The sequence below is a fragment of the Armigeres subalbatus genome, chromosome 3 (assembly GCF_024139115.2).
Source record: "Armigeres subalbatus isolate Guangzhou_Male chromosome 3, GZ_Asu_2, whole genome shotgun sequence".
NCBI lineage: Eukaryota > Metazoa > Arthropoda > Insecta > Diptera > Culicidae > Armigeres > Armigeres subalbatus.
In genome coordinates, this window is record NC_085141.1 from 277954511 (window position 1) to 277970898 (window position 16388).

A 16388-nucleotide genomic window follows, 5' to 3' on the forward strand; every position below is an offset into this window, starting at 1 on the left:
TTTTTATTATCGTTTTCCAAACAAGTAGGACTCCGAGGCTCATTTTGTCTAATCTAAAGCTAGAAGGACTCCGAGGCATGGTTTGTTTATACCGGAACAAGAGGATTCTGAGGCATTTGTTTTGTTTATTTCGGAGGCACTATTTGTTTAAACACACAAGCAGCACACATGTCGCAGAGAAGGTTCAGTATCTCATATGGAATCAAATTTGGTCCTATTTGTGTTGCTGCAACCAAAACAGCGTGAGTTGTGCTACTCTGGTTCTTTAGGGGCGAGAAAACTCCGAGACACGTTTTGTTTATTCCGAAGCGAGAGGACTCCGAGGCAATGTTCGTTTAATCCGGAGCGAGAGGAATCCAAGGATTTTGTTTTTTCGGAGTGTGAGGACTCTGGAGCACTTTTTTTTCGTTTATTCCGGAAAGAGAGAATTCGACGCACTTTTTGTTTATTCCAGAGCGAGAGGACTACGAGGCGCTTTTTGTTTATTCCGGAGTGAAAGGACCCCGAGGCATTCATTTGTTTATTCCGGAGCGAGGAAACTCCGAGGTACTTTTTTGTTTATTGCGTGATGAGAGGACTTCGAGGCAATTTTAGTTTATTCCAGAGTGCGAGGACTCCAAGGCATTTTTTTGTTTTTTTCCCAGAGCGAGAGGACTCCCAGGCATTTTTTTTTGTTTATTCCAGAACGAGAGGACTCTGAGGCATTCTTTTTGTTTATTCCGGAGCGAAGGGATTCCGAAGCACTTTTGGTTCATCCCAGAGCGGGGGACTCCGGAGCCCTTTTTTCTCCAAGCAAGCAGAACTCCGAGGTTCATTTAGGCGATTCTGAAACTAGAAGGACTCCGAGGCATGTTTTGTTTGTTCCGGAGCGAGAGGACTCTAAGGCATTTATTTTGTTTATTTCGGAGCGAAAGGAATCCGAGGCACTTGTTAATTCCAGAGAGCGAGAAGCATTTCGAGGCATTTTCTTGTTTATTCCGAAGCGAGAGGCTCTAAGGTAGCTATTACGGAGTGAGAAGGACTCCAATGCACTTTTTGTTTATTCCGGAGTGAGAGGACTCCGATGCACTGTTTGTTTCACACGCAGGACACTTTTTTTTGTTTATTCCGGAACGAGCGGATTCAAGGCACTTTTTGTTTATTCCAGAGCGAGAGGACTACGAGGCGCTTTTTGTTTATTTCTGAGCGAGGAAACTCCGAGGTACTTATTTTTTGTACATTGCGTGATGAGAGGATTTCGAGGCATTTTTTTGTTTATTCCAGAGTGAGGGGGCTCCAAGGTATCCTTTTTGTTTATCCCGGAGCGAAGGGACTCCGAAGCACTTTATTTTTATGTTTTTCCAAACAAGCAGGACTCCGAGGTTCATTTTGTCTATTCTGAAGCTAGAAGGACTCCGAGGCATGGTTTGTTTGTTCCGGAACGAGAGGACTCTGAGGCATTTACTTCAGAGTTTCTGAGGCATTTATTTCAGAATTTCTGAGCGAAAGAGTAATCCGAGGTATTTGTTTATTCCGGAAAACGAGAAGCATTTTGTGGGGAATAAAGTGAGTCTGAAAAATGCATTTGCGTTTGTTGGTTACATTGATGGATAAAGTGGAACGTATTTCTTATTTCATGATAAAAATAATTAAATAAACTAAAATATTTAAAAATGACATTTATAGAAAAAATGATAACGAATTTGAAATTCAATCTTAGTTGGCATTTGAAATGCCAGCATACTAAGAAGCTAATGAGAAGATATTTGAAATTCAATCTCAGTAGGCTGACAGGAATTCTAGATTATTCGAACGGTGAAACTAAACGATCATTCAGTGTTTTGTTTTTGAGGCGTGAACATGCGAATTATCCTTCGGTGTTCCGCGCTGGTTTTCGTTGGTAAAAGGCAAATCGGAAGACGGATTTGCTTGGCTACGACAATGACGTAGTCGTTGCTCCCTACAAGGTAAGAAAGGTCAACAGTAGAAGAAAAGCTGAATGAGGCAAAAAAATGGTAAGCCTCCGATGTGAAAAATATGGCAAAAAAAAGATAAGCTATGATTGGTGAAGGGTAAAAAGAAAAAGACGAGATATGGCAAAAAATAATGGAAAGCCTCAGTCTGAAAAAATGGCAAAAAATAATGGTAAGTCATGCTATGTAAAAGGCAAAAAAATAATGGTAAGCCTAAGTTGGAAAAGAGAACGGCAAAAAAAAAGATAAGCCATGATATGCTAAGGGCAAATAGAAAGAGAGAGAGAACGCGAGAAAATAATATGGCAAAAAAAATTAAGAAAAGTCATGAAAAAAAATTATTACTTATGAAAAAAATAAGGAGTGTCAATAGGCGAGAGAGATTTTTGACAGAATAGTGATAAAAGAAAAAATAGATTGTGCTTCAATGAACAAAATAAGCAATATTGAGAAATATAAAAAAACGAAGGTGGTCTACCATTTCAAGATCAGTTATCAGTTATGTCTGGAACTCATCCGCTATGCAGTCCGTTAGATTGACAGTTACATTGGCAGTTAGGTTGAATATCTTGACATCTGTGAGATTTGGAAAGTTATCTTCTACAGAGTCGTTGAGAAAACCAAAATCAATGAGATGAATATTTAGTAAGTCTTAAAATTATCTGATTGACGGAGCTGTTGTTCAAGATAGTTGGTTGAGTTAAATATCTCTTTGTCGGTGAGATTTGGCAAGTTTTCGTAATCTTAAAAGTAGTGGAGAAAAAATTAAAAAAAAATGCTGAATTGAAGATGGTTTTGTTTGCAATTCATCTGCTTGGCGGCATCAAATTGCATAAGTTTGACAATTCGGTTAAGTATCTCAAAATCTTGGATTTGGATCGGATTTGGATTGGATATAGATTGGATTTAGATTTGATTTGGATTGGATTTGGATTGGATTTGGATTGGATTTGGATTGGATTTGGATTGGATTTGGATTGGATTTGGATTGGATTTGGATTGGATTTGGATTGGATTTGGATTGGATTTGGATTGGATTGGATTTGGATTGGATTTGGATTGGATTTTGATTGGATTTGGATTGGATTTGGATTGGATTTGGATTGGATTTGGAACGGTGAAACTAAACGATCATTCAGTGTTTTGTTTTTGAGGCGTGAACATGCGAATTATCCTTCGGTGCTCCGCGCTTGTTTTCGTTGGTTAAAGGCAAATCGGAAGACGGATTTGCTTGGCTATGACACATTTCAAGGCATTTTTTGTTTATTTCGAAACGAGAGGGCTCCAAGGTAGTGTCGTGACCTAGACGAGGTTACTAGGCTCGTCCGTTCGTCGCAACAATACTCAGCAAACTGATCCGCTTTTCGCTTTTGACACAATCATCCAACATGTTTCAAAATAAGGTAGCTTGTTACCCATTCGAAAGAAATACATATCAAAAGAGCGTATTCAAATAACAAAAATTAACTGATTGCCAATACCACAATGCAGTACAGTGAATCACTTTTTTCCGATACTTTATAGACCTGATCTTATCTACTACATTCTTTTCCACCTCTACTCTCCAGATGTGTAATAAATGTAGAATGACTTTAGAACTTCATATTGTTGATCCTTGAACAAATATTATCCACATCAAACTCTATTCTTACTACTTTTTTATAGTCCAATAAATTGAAATTCAAAACTCCCTTCTCAATTCTTCAAAAAGATTTAAAATGTAATACAATCAATCTACGGCTTAAAACGTAGCCAAATCCAATTCAAGTCCAAACTTACATCTATCGAAATCAAAAGGAATGAAATATGCAAATCCAATTTAAATGCAATTTAATTCAATTCAGATCCAATCTAAATCCAATCCAATTTCAATCAAAATTCAATTCAAATCCATATGAATCTAATCCAAATCCATTTTACACAAAATCCCATACAAATACAATTAAAATCCTATTCAAATCCGATACAAATCAAATCCAATCGAAATCTTATCCAACTCCATTCCAAATCCAATCCAAATCCAATTCAACTCCAATCCATATCCAATCTAAGTTCAATTTAAATTCAATCCAAATCCTATCTAAATCTAAATCCAAATCCCGTTTAAATCCAATCCAAATCCAATCTAAATCTAATCCAAATCCAATCCAAATTAAATCCAAATCAAATTCAAATCTAATCCAAATCCAATCTAAATCTAATCCAAATCCAAATTCAATCGAAATCTAATCCAACTCCATTCCAAATCCAATTTCAAATCCTATCCGAATATAATCAAAATTTAATCCAAATCCAATCAAAATCGAATACAAATCCAATCTAAATCCAATCCAAATTCAATTCAAATTCAATCCAAATCTAATCCAAATCTAATCCAAATCCAATCCAAATCTAATCCATATCCAATCCAAATCCAATCCAAATTTAATCCAAATACAATTCAAATCCAAATCCAATCCAAATCCAATCCAATCAAAATCCAAACCAAATTCAATCCAAATCCAATCCAATCCAATTCAATCCAAATCCAATTCAAATCCAATCTAAATCCATTTCAAATCCAATCGAAATCCAATCTAAATTTAATCCAACTCTATTCCAAATCCAATTTCAAATCCAATCCAAATATAATCCAAATCTAATCCAAATCCAATCCAAATCGAATACAAATCCAATCAAATCCAAATCCAATTCAAATCCAATCCAAATACAATTTAAATCTAATACAAATCCAATCCGAATCCAATCCAAATCCAATCCAAATCCAAACCAAATTCAATCCAAATCCAATCCAATTCAATCCAAATCTAATCCAAATCCAATTCAAATCCAATCTAAATCTATTCCAAATCCAATCGATATCCAATCGAAATCCAGTCCAAATCCAATCCAAATTCAATCTAAATTTAATTCAATCCAAATCCAATCCAAATCCAATCCAAATCCAATCCAAATCCAATCCAAATCCAATCCAAATCCAATCCAAATCCAATCTAAATCTAATCCAAATCCAATCGAAATCTTATCCAACTCCATTCCAAATTCAATTTCAAATCCAATCCAAATCCAATCCATATCCAATCTAAATTCAATTCAAATTCAATCCAAATCCTATCTAAATCTAAATCCAAATCCCGTTAAAATCCAATTCAAATCCAATCGAAATCTAATCCAAATCCCATCCAAATTCAATCCAAATCAAATTCAAATCTAATCCAAATCCCGTCTAAATCTAATCCAAATCCAAATCCAATCGAAATCTAATCCAACTCCATTCCAAATCCAATTTCGAATCCAATCCAAATCTAATGCAAATCCAATCCAAATCCAATCCAAATCAAATACAAATCAAATTCAAGTCAGGTCTAAATCCAATACGAATCCAAATCAAGTTCAAAATTCGAATGTAATCCAAATCTAAGAACTGTTTCCAAATAAGAGCTCTGCAAACATAATATTTGAAACCAATTTCCAAAACCAATCCTTCTGTGCAAATCAATTCAAATCCATACGAATCTAATCCAAATTCATTTTATACCAAATACCATACAAATACAATTAAAATCCTATTCAAATCCGATACAAATCAAATCCAATCGAAATCTTATCCAACTCCGTTCGAAATCCAATCCATATCCAATCTAAGTTCAATTTAAATTCAATCCAAATCCTATCTAAATCTTAATCCAAATCCCGTTAAAATCTTATCCAAATCCAATCCAAATCAAATTTAAACTAATCCAAATCCAATCTAAATGTAATCCAAATCCAATCTAAATCTAATCCAAATCCAAATCCAATCGAAATCTAATCCAACTCCATTCCAAATCCAATTTCGAATCCAATCCAAATCCAATCCAAATCAAATACAAATCCAACTCAAGTCAGGTGTAAATCCAATACAAATCCAAATCAAGTTCAAAATTCGAATGTAATCCAAATCTAAGAACTGTTTCCAAATAAGAGCTCTGCAAACATAATGTTTGAAACCAATTTCCAAAACCAATCCTTCTGTGCAATCTTGAAATTTTGTTTCGAAGTTTTAGATTTGTATCAAACAAACAATCCAACTCGTCATCTTGTTTTTAAAAACATTTGTAATTTTTTTTGCTTATTTGCCCTATTTTGCCTTTCTGTTGCGCTTTCTTTTTTTCGCCCGGCCTACTCCTCTGACCTTCCGCCAGGGATCCTACCGGAGATGCTTGCCTTTTCCGTTATTTTGTTCTTTTTATTGTGCCGTATTTTTTTGCACTTTTTTGTCAACCGGCCTGCTCCACTGCCCTTCCGTCAGGGAGCCTACCGGAGACGCCAGCTTTCATCATATCAAGCAAAATTTTTCATAACGACGTATGTAACAAAAGTAAACAAAACGGGGTTTTTAATACAACGTGACAATCACACGCGGCTTTATATAATACGCATCGATTTTACTGATTTTAGATCCTAAAATTCTTTAATTCGATCTTTTTGCGAATCGACGTATGTAAAAATTTCTATTTTTGAAGTCTCACTGTTACATACGTCGCTTTAACATATGGGAACTGAGAGCGACCTATGTAACAAAAAAAGCAAAACAAAACAAAACTGCAGTTGCGTCAATCGTGCAACTATGGAAAAGCGACCAATGTACACCGACGTACGTGTAGCATACCGGTGTATGTATAATTTTATCGTTTTTCACAGTGAATTTGAATGAACTGAGCTTTGCTGTGAAGCACGCTTATTACGTGTCATGTAATGATGCATGCCAGCGGAAAAAAGTATTGAAAAAAGATTTAGTTTTAAAACAGTTTTAGGAAAAGTTTTGCCAACTTTCTGCAAAGGATTTCTCGAATCCTCATAATTGTTACATACGTCGTTATGAAAAATTATGCTTGATATGCATTTTTTTGTTTTGTTTTGGTTGCTTTCTTTTGCACTTTTTCTTCTACCCGGCCTACTCTGCCCTTCCGTCAGGGAGCCTACCGGGGACATTTCTGTTTGATTTTGGTTCCGTTGTTTCTTTCGTTTTTTTTCTTACCGTTTCCTGATTCCATCCTTCACTACGTATCACATATTTTCACGGAGCACTAGAAAGAAAAATCAACAAAAAACGAGGTTCGAATTTATATTTACCGGCTGCGTCATTGTCGTGACCTAGACGAGGTTACTAGGTTCGTCCGTTCGTCGCAACAATACTCAGCAAACTGATCCGCTTTTCGCTTTTGACACAATCATCCAACATGTTTCAAAATAAGGTAGCTTGTTACCCATTCGAAAGAAATACATATCAAAAGAGCGTATTCAAATAACAAAAATCAACTGATTGCCAATGCCACAATGCAGTACAGTGAATCACTTTTTTCCGATACTTTATAGACCTGATCTTATCTACTACAGGTAGTTATTCCAGAGCGAGAGAACTCCGAGGCCCGTTTTGTTTATTCTGAAGCGAGTGGACTTTGAGGCAATGATCACTTTTCTCGAGATTCCGATATATTAATTCATTGTTTGATGAACTCGTCTGACCTCAATGAAGGAATAATCTTCTGGATTTTGCAGTCTGATATATATTCAAACGGGTTTATATTTGCATTGCACGACGTTTCGGCTCGTTTATTGGGTCCTTTCAAAGGAAAAAGCTGTCTTCCGTTCTTCGTACCTCATCATTTTTAAACATGCAAGTCGATCCAGCAGCAGACGTTGTTTTACTAGATTTTACTCGTGATTTTTGCATGAGGAAATATCTACTGAACCCGTCGGAAACTATAACGAATATATCTGCTAAAGGAATGAAAAAAATCCATCCAACCGTTTTAGAGTTATGCGGACACGAATATAGACCATTTAATTTTTATTATATAGATAGATAGAAGAAGAAGAAGAAGATAGATAGATAGATAGATATGCTACATATGAAGCTTTTGGTATCTTAACACATAATTTGATTGTCATGCCTTTCTAAGGATTTTATATCCCTTTCGGCATTTTGAAGTAACGTTCGAAAAAGAACAACTGCTTGGGTCTGTTCACAAATTACGTAACGCAAAAATCTGAGTTTTTGCACCCCTCCCTCCCTCTTGTAACAAAAGTAACATTCTTCGCACCGCCTCCCTCCCGCCCCCATATAACGTGTAATTGAGAAAATTTTAACCTAGAGATGAGCCAGCCTAGGGCTGAAAATCTCTTTAATAAAGATAAAAAAAAATTAAAGCCATTTTTTTTCTTTCTCTGAAGCATGTGGGTTTTGGTATTTATTGAAAACTGTTAGAATAGGTACGGCACATGATTAAAACCAAGGATATCAAGAATACAGCTAGTAAAAACTAAAATAGAATTTGCGACCATGACCATTCAAATTTTTGTTTAGCGGGACTGTTCTGTCGATATACTTGAAGTGGGTCTATTAATTTTGGCTTGGTTTGGAAAATCTAATTATGAAATACAATACAAATTAAAGCGTCGTTCCATAAAATAATATAATCTGTAGAAATCGTTAATATTCATCGTGAGACAAAAATTCCTCTAAATTTAGCAACAATTATTCGAACAAAATTCGCTATGTTTTAGGATTCCCAAAAAAACATGAAAATAGCTTGCACTGATAAAAAGTAAAAACTGCAAAGACTAGCATGGGACAATTATGCGTAGTATGGTACTAAAAAGGAAAGTTTGGTACGTATTCATCGTCGTGATTCAGACATATTAGCAATTACTTCAATCAGTGATTTAAAAAAAAACTTCAAGATAATCTTTTATTCGCGTTATGCGTAACATTTGGTAGTACCCACCCCCTCCCCCACCTTTTAGTGTAACAAAGTATAACGCAAGTTGGAGCTCCCTCTCCCCCCAAAAGCGTTACGTAATTTGTGAACAGACCCTTAGTGACAATTTTCGCAGAATTTTAAGGCAAACATGATTCATTTAAGTGATTTGTTTTCTTCTTGTCCCGGGTATCCCGAGACTTGAAAAAATATTTCCCGGGACTCGGGAGATCCCTAAATTTAGCCAATCTTGGAACTATTTGTCCTGGAATGGACTCGCTACAGGTTACTGAATAATTTTGAGGCGAGCGCGTTACGGCTATTGCGTCATCCGTTTAGATTCGATGTTGAAGCGATTTCGAAATACAACACCGGGTTCATGCCCATTAGATTATAACTATACCAGTGTTACTTATATAAATAATTTCTCCAAAAGTTTTCATACCAGCCATTTGCATACCGAAAGAATTCATCTATAAGCTTCGGAGTATTTAAGAAAATAACTCTTCTACTTTTGCAATATGTAGTGTATAATTCTTCAACTTATTCAGGGTTTTACGGAAATAAATATTTTTTTCCAATAAAATTACTAAATATTTGTCAAACTGTTTTTTACGACACAAGAATTCTTAAAGAATCTTCATTCAATTAATTCCTGCTCTAATTTTCTTCTACTCACAATCCAATTAATGTCTGTAGTTTTATTTCTTATTGGCATTACCTACGTAGCCGTCTCGCAGTTTAGTGTTCATTTAGCAATTCCACAATTATTAACTGCGAGGTTTCTACCAAGTTACAATTTGCATTCGTATGTTATGAGGCATTCACATTCATATGCTATGTCGATTTTTCTATTATTTCCAGAAAAATCGAGAAAATATCCAATCCAGAATTTCCTAGACCGGACCAGGCATCGAATCCAGCCGTGTTTGGCATGGTCTAGCTTTTTTACCGCGCTGGTAAGCTCGTTAAACGGTTTATCGATTTTGGCCTTCAAACTTAGGGAAAATTGAAAAAAAAACAGAGTTAAAAATCAGCACAAATTTCTACAAGAACAAAAGATGTGTCATTTAAACTGTTGTAGGAACATCACATCGCCTTTTATTGCAGTACAAAATGTGCACAGCATACAATCAAAAACATCATAAACACGTTAAAGACCTTTCAGGAATCACTTTCTTAGCACCGAAGGCGGTGCGGCGCCGCATAGTCTAACCCCTCGTTGATGACGGATTTCCACGCACAATCCCTCACATCGATAATGCCTAAGCCAGCCCCTTTGAAGCGTGGAGGCTATTGCCTCCGTTCATCCAAGCTCACAGTCGCAGAGCGGAGGAGCGACACTCTGTACGACAAGGGCTCACGATGTGATAAGGTTGAAGATGTGACACAAATCCAAACGCACTCATTTCTTTTCTCGCCGCTGCCGTTTTTGCAAGCAAGCAGCGATTCCGGGTGCCACAGATGAATGGAGAATAAGTCATTTTTATGGGTGAGGATCATTCTTCGGCGTCGCACTGTGGAACGAAATCTGAATAATTTGAGATTCTGAACTTGAACTTGACATAGGGTTTCTTACCCCATTCCCGGCCTAACATGCGTACGACTGCATTATTCAAGCGATATTTATGACAGGAAGCATCTTTTCCTGAATTTTGTGGGCTGTATAAGGCTGTATTGGGGTTCACTTCTGCTTAAAAATAGCTATTCGTACTAAATATCGTCCAAAAAAGCTTTTATTTGATTTAATTCAACGAGGTGCAGCACTCATATCAGTCATAGCGATTGCCATTTCGGCATATCATAAAACCAATTCCCGGCCTAAGTAAAATTGAACTCAATCTCTCAACATTTAACTCTCATTCTCTCTCGGGACGATAGAAAATGCGACGTAAACAAAAATATGCACGTTCCACGACAACAAGATGCCAGATGGTATTATTCATAATCATTTTTATTTGGTTGAGAAGATATATTTACTCATCCAAATTTCTTCCAAATACTTAAAAACAATATTTTTTTCACCTTTTGAAATCGAGAGAATTATAAATAACATGATAGCGTCAACGTATTAGACAGTTTTCCTATTAACGATGAAGGATCATTTTCATAATCCTGACCTTTTGGCAGCACGGTGCGGCTAGAAGTTCTTGAGCCGAGGTGAATTTTTGTTCGGTTTGAGGATACATTTTTAAATGTATTCTAATATGTTTATAAAAGTCCTGGTGAAACAAACAAATAGGAAGGATCGAAGTGCGTTAGTTTAGAATTATTGTGTGGTGTTTAACAGCTTCAAGCAATGATTGTATCAAGAACTGTGACGATTTTCAGGTAGGTGTTTATATGATGATACCGTTTTGTAAAAGTGGAAAGATTCACTCCGGCTCAGTGGTGTAGCAACGGAGAGTGATTGTTCGGAATGCACATTTTTATTTTCTATAATTGGACCAATTAGGAGTGAAATAAATGGTTGAAAAATATTGAGTATTGTGCGATATAAATGGGAGACTTTTTTAAAATTATCAACCATAAACCTACGGCTTCCAAAAAGTGTAAATCCTTAGTTTTTTGTGCAGTGAGCCGGGAACCGGGTCCATAGGCCCAAGTAGTGATTTACCCTATGCGGACAATTAATATTTGTTTGTGAGCTTACATTTTTTTTAATGAGAATCTAACAATTTCGCATATGTCCAGTTCTTAAACAGGTTTGGGTAGGTTCTTATACAGAATTATTACGAAATCTAACAATCGTTGGTATCGTTATTTTTTACATCAAATAAAAAAAAACTTTCACTATTTTCGTTCAAGTTCAACCATTGTGCTCGGTAGGGTAGGTTTGACGCTGACGGAAACTCGACGATGAGGTGAAGCGGAATATGCACATAAAATAAAGGCACGGTCGCATGGGATTTAAAGTTTGACTCAGAGAAACTTCCGTTGGCGAAGCAAAGCCAAAAGCAAGGCAAGCATCGAGATGGGCTTGTAAAACTGGTATCAGCAGTTTTTTGCTCACAGGACGAAAAAAAAAACAATAAAACTTGATGTTGGAAAAGCAATGTTATGAATGCCAACAGATGAAAGATGAATTATTGATGGATTGAAACAGTCCACGGGTTGCCGGCCAAGGAGCGAAAGATAAGAGGAAAAACAATGGTAGAACTGATGTTTGACAGCACGAAGATAGAGACCTTTTTGGGGCCAGTGCGGGACGAGGAAGAAACAGCTGTTGATTGGTATGATAAATTTGATAACAGTCACTCAATTTATCTTGATTTGTGTTATGTGTACTTTTAATATAGAACGAATCGGAGCGATATTGTTTTTACATTTGTTAGTGGTATTCAGTTCTGGTCGACCAGAAGTTCTGGCTCTCTTAGTATTACACTTAAAATAAATCGCCGAATTCGGTAACATTTTACCGATGTCTCAACAGCAGAACTGTTCGGTAAATAATTTTACTGATTTTCGGTGATTTTGACAGTTGAACAATGGACAAAATAAAAAAAAATCTATAAAATAATTACCGAACAGTTCTGTTGTTGAGATTTCGGTAAAATTTACCGAATACTGTGAAATGAGTTAAGTGTGATCAAGCTTATGAAGCTTACTTAGTATTACCCCAAGTCATCAATACTATCTTTTGAAAAAGGCCAAACCATTTTATGATAAAATAACTAAATTTAGATAGGGTGGTCCCGAAAAAACAATATTCTGCTTCTACTTTTTTCAATTCAAATTATTTTCAAAAACTGTCAAAGCATCGCTTCACGGTCTTTGGATTGCGCGTCTTTTGGTTATATAATATGGTGGCTAGCTTCATTTTAAAGCATGTTATGAGCGTCTTCTGAAACTATACATTCAGGCCAATGAAATCCATGACATCTCATTTGTTCACCTTTGTTCACTTTTGTTTGATGATCGTATTAGTTTTTGTATGAAAATTTCGCAATTCCATGTAAAATACATTTATTACCCACCGGATTTTAGCAATAACTTGGTGGAATAAACCCAAAAATAAATAACATGTTTGAAAATGAAGCTAGCAACCATATTATACTAGTTTATTTGTGGACGCTGTAGCGCCCGTGGCAAGTGTTTTTTTTTATCAAAATTTTCAACGTCTGTTGTCTGTGATTTTTTCTTCAAATGCTGTGTCTGGTTGTCTAAGGTTGTCACTTGTTTTGTTTTCTGCATCTGATAGTAAAAAAGAATTGAAGTGTTAAATATTTTATTTTTTTGTGAGAATTTCTCCGCGTGCTGCGTCTGGTTGGCTAGTCACCGGACAGACAAACAGGGCTATTATATATATTATATAACCAAAAGATGCATAATCCAAAGATTGTGAAGCGATGCTTTCACAGCTTTTGAAAATAATTTGAATTGAAAAAAGCAGAAGCTAAAAATTGACTTTTTTCTTGGGACCACCTAAATTTAGTAATTTTATCATAAAACATTACCTGTATGAGATAAAATTAATATTATTCTGGCAAAAATGTTAAGAATTAAATTTTCTACAACTTTGTAGAACAGTACGACCCCTTAATTTAAAAGATTAAAAAATACATCATACAAAATTTGTCACAAAAGGGATATTTTCTTGTAGATAATTTCGTCTGAAGACATAAAAACTCTAGCACTGATAGTTTTCGAGTTATCGAATGATGTCGAGAAATTTGACGAATCCGACCATTAGGGTGGCTCAAAAAACACTTTTTCAAATTTTTTGATGGGCCGCCCTCTTATTCGGTTCTATTTGATGCCCTGATGCTCTGGACAAAATTTCAGCCAAATCGGTCAACGTTCGGGCAGTGCTAAACTCGTTGGAAGTTTATATGGAAAAATGTATGCAGAAATATCCAAAAACAGTGATTTGCAGTTAGACGGTACAATTTACGATCAAGAACCATGATACTCATTCAGTTCTTGTAGAATAAAATACAGAATGTTATGCTGAAAACCGGAGAAAATTATAGTTTTTTAGGCAAAGATATTAGCATTTTACTGGAGTGTTGTAGGGGTGAATTTATTTCTTTTCAAAGGTAAAAGAAACGAAATTTGCTCAAACCCCACTTCAGAGAAATGCTAATAACTTAGCCGGGCAAACTCTAATCTTCTCGCGGTTTTCTGCATAGCATTCTGTATTAAATTCTTCAAGATCTGAGTGAGTATCATAGTTCTTCATCGTAAGTTGTGCCGTCCAACTGCAATTCACTGTTTTGGGATGTTTCTGCATACATTTTTGCATATAAACTTCCAACGAGTTTAGCACTGCCCAAACGTTGACCGATTTGGCTGAAATTTTGTCCAGAGCATCAGGGCATTAAATAGAACCGAATAAGAGAGCGGCCCATCAAAAAAAATGAAAAAAGTTTTTCCCATACTAATTTGAGCCACCCTACCGACCATTGACGATTTTCGGATCGACGATTTTCGGACCAGCACACACCTCTACTGCCGTTCCACGCATGATTGTTCCATGTACATAGGAAATCTTATTAAACATGGGACAAATATGCGTATGACGGTAGTCTAAGACAATTGTGATTTAAATATTTGCTCAGAACTACAGGATACAACTTGGTGCAAGAACGTTGCCTACTAGAACATTACGTGCATGCGACAATGGGTAGAACCGGTTTTACTGAAACGGCCATATCTCAGGTTTTTGTTGTCCGATCTGTGACATCAATATATCAATCAACTCAGGAAGAGCTCTAGTTTATGTGAAAAAAATAAAAATAGACAACGTTTCACCCAAGCAAAAAATACAAGCGCTCAAAAAATAGCATTTTTGACATGCCCTTAAAAATCCGGATTTACTCCGGTATCCAGCGGTCTGAACATTGATTTGAAACAGTTTCCCAAATCTTCATTAATTTTCCCATCGAACCTGTACTTTCCCATCGAACTGTAAGAACCAAAAAAATCGGTTGACTTTTCACAGAGTTATGGTGATTTGAATTTTGATAAATTTTTTGCCTTGTTCGACCATTCCTCACTGTAAAAAGTAAGAAGCGTGAATCAGGAGTAGTAAGACGTCTCACTATCCACTTCGCATTACTCACTTTCACAGTGAAAAGTGAGAAATGAGGAGTGAGCAATGAGACGTCACACTTTTCCGCGCTTCTCACTTTCTACTGTGAGAAAAGAAAATGAGGGGAAAAAAGTGTAACGTCTCACTGCTCACTTCCCATTTCTTACTGCTCACTGCGAAAAGTGAGAAGCGTGAAGTGAAGTAGTGAGACGTCTCACTACCCACTTCGTACTACTCACTTTTCACTGTGAAGAGAGTAGTGAGACAATTAACTTCTCACTCTTCATTGTTCTCTTCCCACTGAAGAAAATGAGAAGCGCGATGTGAATAGTGAGACGTCTCACTAATCACTTCGCGCTTCTCATTTTTTACAGTGAGAAGTGAGAAAAGAGGAGTGGAAAAAGAGACATCTCACTTCTCACTCCACATTTCTCACTTTTGAATTAAGAATGAGATTTGAGACGTGTCACTCCTAATTTCTCACTTAAAAAAAACATATTCGGTCAAATGTCAAATTTCGACAAACGACCCTTTCGTCCAATTGACCCTTTCGACAAAATCACTTTCGGCCTAATGATCTAATCGGCCGAATGGTCGAATGCAGCCAAACAACTTACGGCCTAGTGGCATTCGGCCGAACGGTATTCGTCCAAACGACCCTTCTCCATCCATTCCAATCCAATCCAAATCCAATCCAAATCCAATCCAAATCCAATCCAAATCCAATCCAAATCCAATCCAAATCCAATCCAAATCCAATCCAAATACAATCCAAACCAACCAAACCAATCCAAACCAATCCAAACCAAACCAATCCAAACCAATCCAAACCAATCCAAACCAATCCAAACCAATCCAAACCAATCCAAACCAATCCAAACCAATCCAAACCAATCCAAACCAATCCAAACCAATCCAAACCAACCAAACCAATCCAAACCAATCCAAACCAATCCAAACCAACCAAACCAATCCAAACCAATCCAAACCAATCCAAACCAATCCAAACCAATCCAAACCAACCAAACCAATCCAAACCAATCCAAACCAATCCAAACCAACCAAACCAATCCAAACCAATCCAAACCAATCCAAACCAATCCAAACCAATCCAAACCAATCCAAACCAATCCAAACCAATCCAAACCAATCCAAACCAATCCAAACCAATCCAAACCAATCCAAACCAATCCAAACCAACCAAACCAATCCAAACCAATCCAAACCAATCCAAACCAATCCAAACCAATCCAAACCAATCCAAACCAATCCAAACCAATCCAAACCAACCAAACCAACCAACCAATCCAAACCAATCCAAACCAATCCAAACCAAACCAAACCAATCCAAACCAATCCAACCAAACCAAACCAACCGAACCAATCCAAACCAATCCAAACCAATCCAAACCAATCCAAACCAATCCAAACCAATCCAAACCAATCCAAACCAATCCAAACCAATCCAAACCAATCCAAACCAATCCAAACCAACCAAACCAACCAAACCAATCCAAACCAATCCAAACCAATCCAAACCAATCCAAACCAATCCAAACCAATCCAAACCAATCCAAACCAATCCAAACCAATCCAAACCAATCCAAACCAATCCAAACCAACCAATCCAAACCAAACCAAACCAATCCAAACCAATCC

The 16388-nt window shown here is 36.5% G+C and overlaps 1 protein-coding gene across 3 annotated transcripts in view; it reads right to left on the reverse strand.

Moving 5' to 3' along the window:
• LOC134224575 (kin of IRRE-like protein 1) overlaps window positions 1-16388 on the reverse strand; it is a 763295-nt gene that overhangs the window by 213057 nt on the left and 533850 nt on the right. Inside the window, exon 1 of one of the 3 annotated variants that reach the window (XM_062703986.1) lies at window positions 6973-7106. The exons of the other annotated variants lie outside the window; for them this stretch is intronic. The gene's annotated coding sequence lies outside the window, so the exon portion shown is untranslated. Of the gene's footprint in view, window positions 1-6972; window positions 7107-16388 lie in introns of those variants that run through there. 3 annotated transcript variants of the gene reach the window in all.